The sequence below is a fragment of the Felis catus genome, chromosome D1 (assembly GCF_018350175.1).
Source record: "Felis catus isolate Fca126 chromosome D1, F.catus_Fca126_mat1.0, whole genome shotgun sequence".
In the NCBI taxonomy this organism is placed as follows: domain Eukaryota; kingdom Metazoa; phylum Chordata; class Mammalia; order Carnivora; family Felidae; genus Felis; species Felis catus.
Window position 1 is genome coordinate 47,846,589 of NC_058377.1, and position 12,664 is coordinate 47,859,252.

Here is a 12,664-nt window from a genome sequence, read left to right on the forward strand (position 1 = left end):
AACTCCCTGATTATAGAAGGGAGCAGACATACTCCACAGGCACTTTTTTTTCCCCTTTCTGCTTTTCTTGTGATTGCAGTCACAAGCCCCTTCCCCATAAGAAGCTGTTTTCCTCAGTGCTTGGAGGTGTCATGCTATATATTTGCTTCAGGAAGTTTGGTACTGACACATCCTTCATTTCTAGTGTCATTTGGAGGTGTCCTTAAGGAAGGGGAATGTTACTATTGAAGGACTTTAGGATTAGAGTAGTGAACATTTCCTTTAATTTCACAGGTTGCTCCAATTCCTTTGGATCAATGAGAAATTATGTAAAGCAACCAGCATCCTATAAAGGCAACTCAAATCTGAAAACAAGAGCCGCGTATCAATTAATAGGGAAATGTAAAATATGCATTTTGAAGACATTTAAAAAGAAAAGATGGGGTATGTCCCCTGTTTTGGAAACTTTCAGTGATCCTAGATACCATTTAGGGCAATTCATAGGCAGGATAGCATTACAAGCTATCAGAGGAATGCCCTTCAGTGTGTGTGCTATCTCCCTATGCTTATTATTCTTACCATTGGCTTTCCTGACGTCTCCACCAGGCATTCTTATCACCTATCACAGTCGGCCTCACACTGAGGTTCATACCTGGTGGCAGTGCCATCCGCCTGGGCACCTGATAGAAATGTTTGGTCACATTTTTGTTGCAATGACTGGACAATGGTACTGGCATTTAGTGGGAGGAGGCCAGGGATGCTAAGTACCCAGCAAGATATGTGACAACATGCACAGCTGTCTGCCCAGAATGTCAGTAGCACCCCCATTAACAAACACTGGGCCTCTGGAATTAGCACCCCAGTTTTGGGTTGACTAAGCTGGCTCTTGACTTTGAGACTGGTTATTAATCCTGGATTCTTACAGTATGCTTCAGGCCTTCATCAGTGATTGGGCTGTTCTCTTCCTCATTTGGCTTCATCCTGAGAGGGGAGGAGTATTTCACAAAGAGAAATTTCACAAATGTGTTTGTCTTCATTTACCCTATTCCCTTCCGTTGGGAAGCTGACACTGAGAAGCTTTAGGAAGGTTGGTAGATACTTGTTTGCCCAGATGTCTCCAGCTACAAAAGTGGAAACTCACACTAGACAAAGAAAAGGAAAATGAATGTCACAATCATTTTTTATTGCTGTTAAAATGCCTCCAAAGAGAAGAGAAAGTGAAACATCAATGCTGACTGATGTTATAGGATATAAATGTTGACTAAGGTGCTTAATAATGCAATGTTTATATAAAGTACAGGGATGCCTGGGTGGCTCACTTGGTTCAGCACCCAACTTTGACTCAGGTCATGATCTCACGGTTTGTGGGTTCGCACCCCTCATCCATCTCTGTGCTGTCAGCTCAGAGCTTGAGGACTATTTCAGATCCTGTGTCTCCCTCTGTCTGCCCTTCCCCTCTTGCTCTTTCTCTCTTGCTCTCTCAAAAAAAAAAAAAAAAAGAAAGAAAGAAAAAAGGACATACGGAAAAGATTCCTGACTGATGAGACAACTGTTTTATCTTTTCATAAAGGATCAAATCACTTGCAGGAGATGAAGAGGAGTGGTAATAAAGTATCCAAGTGATCCAAGTGATGGTTCCAAGAATAGCAGGAAAGAATGTAGAAAGTAAAATTTGATCAATTTCAAGGTTCTGGTCCAAGATAATGGTGTAGGAAGACCCAGAACTACTTTCCTCCTACAGACACCAAATCTATAGCTATATATGGAACAATTTGCTTTGGGGGGAAAAAAAAACCAAACTGAAAAAACTAGTGAAGCAGCCCCTTCATATCAGGCACATGAGAAGGAAACCATATAGAAGTAGATAGGAAAGGCTGAGACACAGTCTCACCATAAACCTCACCCCTGGTGTGGTGACCTACAATCGGGAAAGAACTGAAAACCTGGAGCTTCTCCTTGAGCAAAAAGGATTTGTTCCCCACTTTGGGCACCCTGACTTTTAAGATGGGCACCTGAGAGATGAGTCCCCAAAACATGTGGCTGTGAAGAAGAAAAGTTCTGAACCATGGAGGATGGGAGAGGTAAAGAAGAGACGAGAGATCGACAGAAGTAGCAACCAGATTTACCTCTGTCAGTTAATTAAGTACTTGAGTTTATTGCCATGTTCTGATCTACTTGTGGAAAGTCTTACTTCATTTCAGGTTAAAAAGATAAACCAAAAAAACCTCAATTTTTATCCATTTCATAAAATAAAAATAAGGTTTTTGGTAAGGTTTATATCTACTTTAATAGAGTTCCAGATCAATATTTCAAAAAATTAATTAGAAGGTTATGATATAAGCAAATCTGACTTAAAACTATTGCAAACCTATCATTATTATACCCTATTATCTAGATTTTTACTGAAACAATGTGTCATGCCAAATATCTGAAATCATGTCTGTAATTATCTCCAGAAATGATTTGGCATAGCAATTTCTGGGAAAGAAAAATTGAACTATTTCCTTTTAATCTCTTCATTGGATTTTTTAAAATGAAGTGCTAAAAGTCTTGGGAGTGAATAACAAGTTATTTGAGTTTTTAAAGTTACATCTTAGAATGTTTTCAAAACCAAGACTCTTAACCTATTGTCAGGATAAGATAATAGGAAACTTTGCAAATGTCAAGGCAAAGGTCACATCTGGCACATTCTCCAGGTCTGATCAGCAGGCACTTTGTAATTTTTGTTGTCCCCAACTTACTTAAGCCCTAACACTCCTAGGATAGTTTGAAGATATGATGGCAAATTATATACTTCAGTTGGTTGCAATATGCTGCAGTTTTATTTTTTGATGTGTTCTCACATTCCTCATACTGTTATTTATAATTACATCTGGCCCACCAAATGTAAGCTCCATTCGATTTTTATCTCTATCTCTAGTGTCTAGAAATGGGCCTTGCCTAATAGTAGGTGCTCAATAAATGCTTATTGAAGAGATGAATAAGTTAATGGTTCATTTTCTTAATTATTTCATACTGCAAGTCTAGAGATAGAGATTATTGGAAGAATTTGGGCCAAACTAAATTTTCATGTGTACTCTCCTCAGAGTCAACTAATGCCAAAGTATCAAGCATTCTGAACACTCTTGAGTACTGTGGGAAAAGGGCTAAAACATTTAACTATGCCCATGACCTCAGTTTCTTAGATAGTTTGCTTTGAAATAAAGGGATGTCATAGAGTTCTTATTACATAGAAAACAGGGTCTATATTATACCATTTAATAAATCGTAATTTATGATAAATCTCTGCAAGGCAACACACTTAAACTTTAATAACGTTACATTTATGAAAACTGGAATGGTGGAAATACACCTTTCCAAAAATTCAGGATAAAGCAACCATGTCTGAGGTTGTTTGTGGCCCTAAAATTACTCATGTGTCCTTTAATTTGCTGGGCAGATGGCAGACTGACATAGGAAGAAGTGTTCTGAAATAAGTCACCAGGATGGCTGGGCACTTTACTGTCTGCTTGTTTCAATAGGTATTCCCAGTTGGAAGTGTTTGATGCTTTAAGTGACCTCTCTGTTCCACTGGAGTCTGTTTTTGTCTTAGAAGCAGGGGTGAACCATTTCTGCCTTCTGCTTACTTTGTCCTGCTTATTTCTTAGTCAGGCTTGGGGTTCTCTGTGTGCAGCTTTATAGTGATGTCTTTCCTCTAGTAAGTACTTGATTTCTCTCTGGTGAGCTGTTTCCTCTCCATTCATTTTCATCTACTATGACTACTGTATTATCTTTGTCCCAAGTGATTCATAGTATGATTGTTCTTTAAAAAAAATCACTTCATAGTACTTTTCTTATTTTCAGCTTGCTTGTTAAAAGCTTTTGAAGTTGGTTATTTTCCTAGGCTTTCACTGATGTGGATTTTTTCTAGAAACATCTGTTAGTATAAATTATGCTAGACTTTTTTCTCCCCATTTGAGTACCGGAATTCACTGCTACAGGAAAGATGGGATTAGAAGGAGCTTTATATCATTCATGCTTGGATTGAAATGTATTGAAATATATTTTGAACCTATTTGTATTTGAACCAAAATGTATTCTGAAATTAATACTTTGTAATAAATGGGCAGTGGTTGCCCCATATTTTTGGTGGGTAACATATAAAATACGTTCAAAAAGCATGGCTATGGTATTGTAGAGATTGTCAGTAAATAATTGGTGTGCTATTCTTGAATAGGGGCCATGCTGATATTCTCTGTATCATTCCAACTTTAGTATATGTGCTGCTGAAGTAAGCACAGGATTGTCAATAAATGATACTGACAATTGAACCTCCAGCCCTATAACCCAATACTTTTGCTTCAAACACACATACCTAGTTCCTGCTATCCATAATTGCAAAACCACATTGTCCTTAACTAATCAGATTGACCTGTATCTCTCCCTTCACCCTGCCTCTTGATATCTTAGTCATTAGAACACAAATACCACACATGAAATCACTTCTCCAAGAGCTCTCACTAACCACCCTATCTTAAATGCATAAGCTTAATTGGCCTTCTAACCTATTGTCTTGTGATGGATAATTGTCTTGAGCCATCAGTAAGTTACTATTTTCTAGAAATCAAGAGTTAGTTTATGCTTCTTAATAGTCCAAAGTGTCATATATTTCCTTGGGGTGTTTTCTTTTTTTGTTTTGGCAATCAGTAAATACTTGGTGATTTTTTTTAAGGTAATTTATTTTGAGAGAGAGAGAGAAACAGCATGAGCAGGGGAGGGACAGACAGGGAGAGAGAGAATACCAAGCAGGCTTCACACTGTGAGTGTAGAGCTGATTCGGGGCTCAAATTCATGAACCGCGAGATCATGACCTGAGCCGAAATCAAGAATCTGATGCTTAACTGCCTGAGCCACCCAAGCGCCCCAATATTTGGTTATTTTTAAGCATCCAATTGAGCTAGACATCTCATGCTGTCTGTTAAGCAGCAGGTTAAAGGAGTAATGTGTCTTTGCTAATGACACATGACTATCTTTGTTGGTTGACTAATAGTCACTTTGGTGGTGACTGAGAGGTGCAGAGAAGGCTCTGCTAAGAAGCTAGCGAAAGGAGATACACAATCCAAAGGAGCACAACCATTTCACAACTGTAGTTTTGTGGAGAGTTTACTCTTACTTGTGGGAAGCTTCATATTCATGCTGACTGGAGAAGAGCTAGCAATTCCTATTTTACAAATGTGATCTAGCCTCAAACCTATACACTGAGGTTTCTCCAGTCTCTAGATGACCTGGCATTCTAGTCATTGCTGTGTTATTGAGGGAGAAATAAGCAGGCTTTGGCATGGTGAACCCAACCTTCAACAGTTAGGAAGTCAGTGGAGAAACAATTTTCAGGGTCTACATCCAATTCATTACAGAAAATATTTATCGAGTTCATTTGTTAGATTTTTCCCTTTAGAAATGAGTTTTGGTTTCCATGATGACTGGATAGATTTTATTAGCCAACATAATGAGCTGGTAGCTTGTTACAGAGAGCTACTTATATTAGCTATGTATTCTTGGGTAAGTTGCTTCTCTAATGATCAGGAACTTTATTTGGAAGGTGGACTTTTGGAAAATGTCAAGAAGAACTGGTGAATTGCAAGTGGAAAGGAGAGGGTATTACAACTTTTGCTTTCATTGAACAAGATGAAAGGAGGCAGATACTGCATACCTGACTGATGATGATAGGCAATAATGGCGCGCGCGCGCGCGCACACACACACACACACACACACACACAAAAGGACAAAGAATTAGAGAATTGAAGGTAACATGGGGCTGCTTGGTAAGAGAAAGCAAGGCATGATGTTAAAAAAAACTTATTAGTGGCATTGCCCTCCCCATCTACAAGCTAAAGTATTCACACTGGGTTCAAAGCCCTAGAGTCCTTTGTGTTCCAGTTGATCATGTGCTATATTTTCCTTTGAAGTGATGTCCTCAGCACTCTTGCTCTATATTCTTTCCCAAGGTGATCTTACTTCCATTATATCAGTTATTGTTTATTAACTACCCCAAATTTACATTTTCTACCAAAACCTCAATTTGAAACTGCTCACCTATAAATCCAGTTGTCAGCAACTTCACTTTGATGCCTTATAGGAGTATCAAACCAAAAAATGTAAAACTCATTCTATTATTTTCTGCTTGATAAATCTACTCCTTTTCTAGTGTTCTCCATCTCTAGAATATACCCTGTACTTCGTCCATGCCAGGGATTGTTCCTCCCCCTCCTTTGACATTTGGTCAAGCCAGATACCCTGATTTATCTTCATTCTCTCTCATTACCTTTCACATATAGGGTAAGCTGACCTCCTAAACATTTCTGAATGTATCCTTTTGCTCCATCTCTGCTATCAGCATAATTCAAGCCATTATGATCATCTTTCACATGAACAGCTAACTGGTCTCACCATATCATTCTTTTCCCATGCCAATCCATATTGCAAATAGAAGCCACAGTGAGATTAATGAGAGACAAATCCTTTAAATTTGTCCCTGCTTAAAATTTGTTGATAGCATTTCATTTCTTAAAGATCTGCATATTATTTTAATGAGAGCCACAAAAAATTTTGGGCAATCACCTCTTGCCAGCCTTGTCTCATACCAGTCTTTGTTTCTTTCCCTGTATTACAGCCTCACTGCTCTTCCTTTTTGGTTCCCTAAATGTATCAAGTTCCTTCCCATATTAGAATCTGTACATGCTTCTTCCTTTATTTGGAATACTCTAAGGATTTTCTACTTCTATTCTGTTGTCACCTTAATTCAGACAGCTTCAAATGAGGACATCCTTGATGCTATGGATTGAATTGTGTCCCCCTAAAATCCATATGTTGAAGCCCTAACACCCAGTGTGATGGTAGTTAGAGACCAGGCCTTTGAGAGGTAATTATGTCTAGATAAGATTATAAGAATAAGGCCCTCATAATGGAGTTAAGTCCTATATAAGAGAGATAGCAGAGAGTGTTCTGTTTCTCTGCCCATCTCCCTCTCTGTATCTGTTTCTCTCTCTGCCATGTGAATACACAGCAAGAAGGCAGCTGTCTACAAGTCAGGCAGCGAGAAATTACCCAGAAACCAATCCTACTGACACCCTGATCTTCAACTTGCAGCCTACAGAATTGTGAAAAAATAAATTCCTATTGTGTAAGCCACCTATTCTATATTATTTAGTTTTGGCAGCCTGAGCTAATACACTTGAGTAGCCACAAACTAGTTAGGGTTCCCTTTTATACATTCTCAGCGTCTTTGTACTTTTGTCTTTGTCTTTTCTATTGAATTTTAAGCTTGGTGAGGCCAGAGACAGGTTTTATTTTTCAACACTGTTCTATTTCCAGTCCCCAACACAGTGTCTGGCATATAAAAAACAATATGTTAAATGACATTTGTATGAAATATACCATTAGTGTACTTCCTTACAAAAGATAAGACTTCTATCTTGGTCTAAATTTTTTAAATAAAACCTCATCACAAAAAGGTATCCCTTCCTAGAGTCCTTTATTTTCATAGATGGTTTCATCTGTTTGATGCCACAACAATAATTTTAGCAAACAGACTAAGAAACCTGGCAGTGGGGGTTGGGTTATTGAAACCAAAAATCTTCATCAGGGCTCTTGTTCCTAGGAAAAATGACAGAAGATGCCAGGGTTTAGTTTTCTCTAGGGTTTTACCTCCAGGTTTTTATTTCTGCTTTGACACTTTCTTTGACCTTTATGTATAAGGTCATTAAGGTGAAGGGTGGTATCTTTGGTATTCAGGTAATGATAATATCCAGCTCCATGTTTTGTGGACTATCATTATACCATTGGCCATCCCTTGCTTGTGAGTTTATCTGATAAGTTTACTAAAATGAGGCCCAGTTAACTAATTCTTAACACTGTTGAAATTGTTCTTTTTAGAAAGATGGTTAAGGAGCCCAAAGTCCAGGTGTTGTTCAATGGACCTCAACATACCTTTGGAAAATTTATGGAAAATAGCAGGGATGCTATAGCTTGACTGAAGATGACAAAATTTCTGACCGAGAGTGAGTTATCCTTTCTCCATTCTCTTTAGGAAATCTTTGACCTCTCATATAGAAATGTTACAACTGAGGAAGGATTAATTACTCTCCAGACTTAGAGCTCAACTTAAGTTGTCCTGTCAAGGCTTTGGTATATATATATCTTAGTTTATTAATGTCGCTGTAGTGAATTACCACAAACTTAGTGGTTTAAAGGAACACAAACATATTACCTTAAATTTCCTGGTATCGGAAATCCGAAACAAGACTTACAGGTGTAAAAATCAAGGTGTCAGCAGTGTTGGATTCATCGTGGAGTCTCCAGGAGAGAATCTGTGTTCATCTTCCAGCGGATGCATGCATTCCTGGGCTTGTGGCCACTGCCTCCACCTTCAAAATGTACCATTTTGTCTTCTCCTTCCATCATCATCTACCCCTTTCTGATCCTGGCCCTTTTGTCTCCCTCTTAATAAGGGCTTTTGGCATTCTGTTGTTTACCTGGATAATCCAAGATAATGGTAATCTTCCTACCTCAAAGTCCTTAACTGAATTCCATCTGCAAAGAGGCCCTTTGCCATGTATTTTAACCTATTCAAAAGTTTGGGGATTAGTACATGAACATCTCTGCAGAGAAGGAAAGGAGGTGTTATTCTGTTTATCATGGCAAAATAGGTCTAACAACTTCATATTTCTACAAGTGCCAATTAGACAGGATTTAATTCAAGAAGCAAAAGTTACATCATGCCTTTTCCTCTTGGTGCTTTACTGAAGGTCTCAATTTTCCCACATAATAATTCCATCTATATATCACAGCTGCTTATTATCAGTCTCTTCAGTTAGACACCTATTTTTGCTCAGATGAGAAGGGTAATCATTTGTTAGCTTAAGTTAGATCACTGATATGATGGAAACTACCTATGAACCTGTAAAGAGAATTAAGACTTTTTTTTTAAGTGAGATTGGGGCACCTGGGTGGCTCAGTCAGTTAAGCGTCAGACTTCAGCTCAGGTTGTGATCTCATGGTTTGAGAGTTTGAGCCCCACGTCGGACTTTGTGCTGACAGATCAGAATCTGGAGCCTCCTTCAGATTCTGTGTCTCCCTCTCTCTGCCCCTCCCCAGCTTGTGCACGCTCGCTCTCTCTCTCTCTCTCTCTAAAAATTAAATTAAAAAATGTGACATTGTGCATTCTGTACTTCTATTTGAAATTCAGGTGTATTATAACTAAAAAGCAATGTAAATTAGAAGGAAGTAAATGTAATCCAACTCAGCCTTCAAAACACATCCTAAATATTAGCTCTTGCATGAAATCAGTGCCAACTTCCCTAGGTGGAACTGGGTACTGCTCCCACCTTGCTGTGATAACATGATGTGCATGACTCCATTGTAGCATTGACTACATTGATGTGTTGGTCTGTTTACATGACTGTCTCCCAAGCTACCTGCAAGATACTCAAGGGCAAGGACTTTGTCCTGTTTTTCCTAGTGGTAATGCTGCCTAGAACAGTGTCTAACGTATACCTAGTGTATTGCTGATAGTTTGTGAGGCAATGAATTCTTTTGCAAAGAAGGATGCATCAGAAGCAGTATTTCTCAGCACAAAGCATATTTCAATACATGATCAGGACAGGCGCACAGCTACAGATTCAAGAGTATTGATAAAGAAAAGTATGCCTTCAGAGAAATATGATGGGTTATAAGCCTTTGAGTGAAAACTTAAAATACTACATTAGTTGAGTAGAAATTAGATCCAAATAATTGGAAATACATAGTTCTATAACTAGGTTTGGATGATATGGATCTAACAAATTTATCCCACCAAGAATGTTTAAACTCAATCATAATTGCTTTCAGTTTACTTGTAAAATACCATGTTTTTAATTTCTTTAAGCTTTATAGATGTATAGCTGATATATAAATATTGCATGTATTTAATGTGTACATTTTGATAAGTATGGACATATACATATAATATCCCCATAATCAAGGTATTAAACCTATCTATCACCTCCCAAAATGTCCTTGTGTTCTTGTATGGGTGTGTATTTTAATGGTAATAATACTTAACGTGAAATCTAGCCTTTTAACATATTTTAAAGTACATGATACCATATTCTTAACTATAGGCACTATGTTATACAGAGTCTCTAGAACTTCCTCATGTTTCATGATTGAAACTTTGTACCCATTGAGCAAAAACTTCCCACATCCCCCTTCCCCAGCCCGGTGGCATTCACCATTCTGCTTCTATGAGTTTGACTATCTCAGATACCTAATATGTTACCATATATAGTATATGTCTTTTTGTTACTGGCTTACTTTGGTTAGCATAATACCTTCCAGGTTTATTCATGTTAGTGCATATGACTGAATTTCCTTTTTAAAGACTGAATAATATTTAATTGTATGCATATACCACATTTTCTGTATCTACTCATCTGTTGATGGACATTTAGGTTTTTTCTGTATATTGGCTATTGTGAATAATGCTGCACTGAACATGGGGCACAGATATCTCTTTGAGATTCTAATTTCATTTCTATTTAATAACTGCTTTCACTGCTTGGTTATTTAGCAGTTATCACACAGTTTCTTTAAACTCCGATTCTTAGAGGTGTGAGCACCAAAAAAGCCTTTGTTAGAGGTAGGGGTCCCTGAAGTCCCAGAATCTGGGTAATGGGGTGTGAGGGTCTTCAGCCACTATATTTTTAATAACTCTCCAGATCACCCTGGCAGATACTTTCTCGAACTCCTGAGAATATCATAGTGATTTCCAATCACTATGGAAATCAGTATCCAATCAGTATCACTTCGGATACTGATTCAGTATCCGAATCACTTGTGGTGCTTTAGAAAAACAAGAATCAAGGAACCCACCTGAGATTCTTATATAGGAAGTCTAGAGAAGGGTTTGATTAACTTTGAAAAGTCTCATGGGGAATTGGATTTGCAGCCACTGTTGGAAACATATGGTTAAGTTTCAGCATTGGGTGACTGTTGTTCAACTGAGTGATTGAGAGGAGAGGACAGTATGAAGAAGCAGGTCTGAAATGGGGGGTATTAAAGCTATCATCCTCACAAAACTGTTTCCCACTTGTCAACTGAATCCTTGGTGTATCCAATGCCAGTACGTTTTTCAACATGATGATTAAATGAAATAATGAATAAAATGAAACTAGAACAGTTATTCCAAATAATAGATAGTAAATTACTATTGGTTTACCTCCTGTTGTTGTTGTTGTTGTTGTTGTTGTTAACTCCTGTCTGGAAGGTGTAATAGGCTCTTCTGTGAGGGCGATGTTTTCTCCTGAAGGATAAGGGTCCTTATGCTTATTACATTTGTACTTTGTCACATTACAAGTAGGAGGGGTCAAGTGAGTTACTATAATAAAGTGAGAGAAAGAGAGAGTGTGTGTGTATTATATGTACATGGTGATAACCATATGTAAATAGGCACAGAGATACACATATAACCATCCATCTATCTATTTGGCATTTCACTTCATTATTGTCAGCAGTCATTGGGAATTTCTTGGGGAGTGATTCAGAAGTGACCAAATGGAAATGATACTCAAATTTTTCTCTTAAAGAAAAGAAAATTTTAAAGCATTTTTGTTAAATATTTATTTTTGAGGGGCAGAAGGGCAGAGAGACAGAGAAAGAGCAAGCAAGCACAAGTGAGCAGGGGGGTGGGGAGACAAGGGATGCAAAGCGGACTCCGCAGGTCTTGAACTCACGAACCATGAGAGCATGACATGAGTGCAAGTTGGACGCTTAAGCAACTGAGCCACCCAGGTGTTCCCCCGCCAAACAAAAAAGCCTTTCTTCTGTCATTTTCTCATAACTTATTAATCTAGGGGGAAAGCAACCATAAAAGGCATATTCAGAAAGCTAGTTGGAATATATTAGTTTTTCTTTCTCTAGGTCATTTTTTAAAACTTGGAAAAGAGCAAGATCTTGTGAGGCAGAAAATGAGAGGAAGAGATTTTTCTGTTTTTGTCTCTGGTCTCCTTAACTGTTCTCATGATGCTTTAGAGGCTCCTCTTCTCCCATCTACCCCTAAAACATTGCTGTTCCCAGGTCTTGATACACCCCATCCATTCTCCTTGGGTGGTGTAATTCACTCAAATTTTGCTTAAAATGATGTATTTAATGACTCAAAATTTATGTATCCACCTTGGGGGCATGTATGTATCTCAAACTTAGCATGTATACAACTGACCTGAATATACGTGCATCAAAATGGGCTCTATTTCCTATATTTTCCAGCTCTGTAGATTGCACTTTTGTGTCTTAAATTACCCAAAGCAATAAACATGAAACCTTCCTAGCCAACTCCTGCTCATTTCTCACACCAAAGACCCATATTTTCTACTTGCTTAATTAAGGAATTTGAAACTGTCCATTCTCTTCTCTCCTTTCCCTTCCCTATCGCCTTAGTTTACACTCACAGCATCTCATGTGGAATACCACAAGAATAAGTTTGATTCTTTCCACCTCCAGGATTGCAGTCTATCCTCTCGATTGATGGACGTGATTTTCCTGAAACCTAGATCTCATCATGAGATTCTCCTGCACTGTGTCCCCAAACTTCAATTACTTTCCATTGTCCATACCTTTAAGTCCTTAATTTGTCATACGGAATCCTACAAGTTTTGGTCTCTTGGTTTACA

General features: G+C 38.1%; 1 protein-coding gene, 1 long non-coding RNA gene and 1 other non-coding gene across 17 annotated transcripts in view; 2 read left to right on the forward strand and 1 right to left on the reverse strand.

Annotated features, from left to right (window-relative positions):
* Positions 1–12,664, forward strand: part of DLG2 (discs large MAGUK scaffold protein 2) — a 2,054,427-nt gene that overhangs the window by 698,448 nt on the left and 1,343,315 nt on the right. The window lies entirely within an intron of this gene.
* The window catches only part of LOC123380693, a 111,608-nt gene that overhangs the window by 26,098 nt on the left and 72,846 nt on the right, over positions 1–12,664 (forward strand). The window lies entirely within an intron of this gene.
* LOC111556803 lies at positions 4,155–4,257 on the reverse strand. The gene has a single exon (XR_002736527.1). It is a non-coding gene; the product is annotated as a U6 spliceosomal RNA (small nuclear RNA).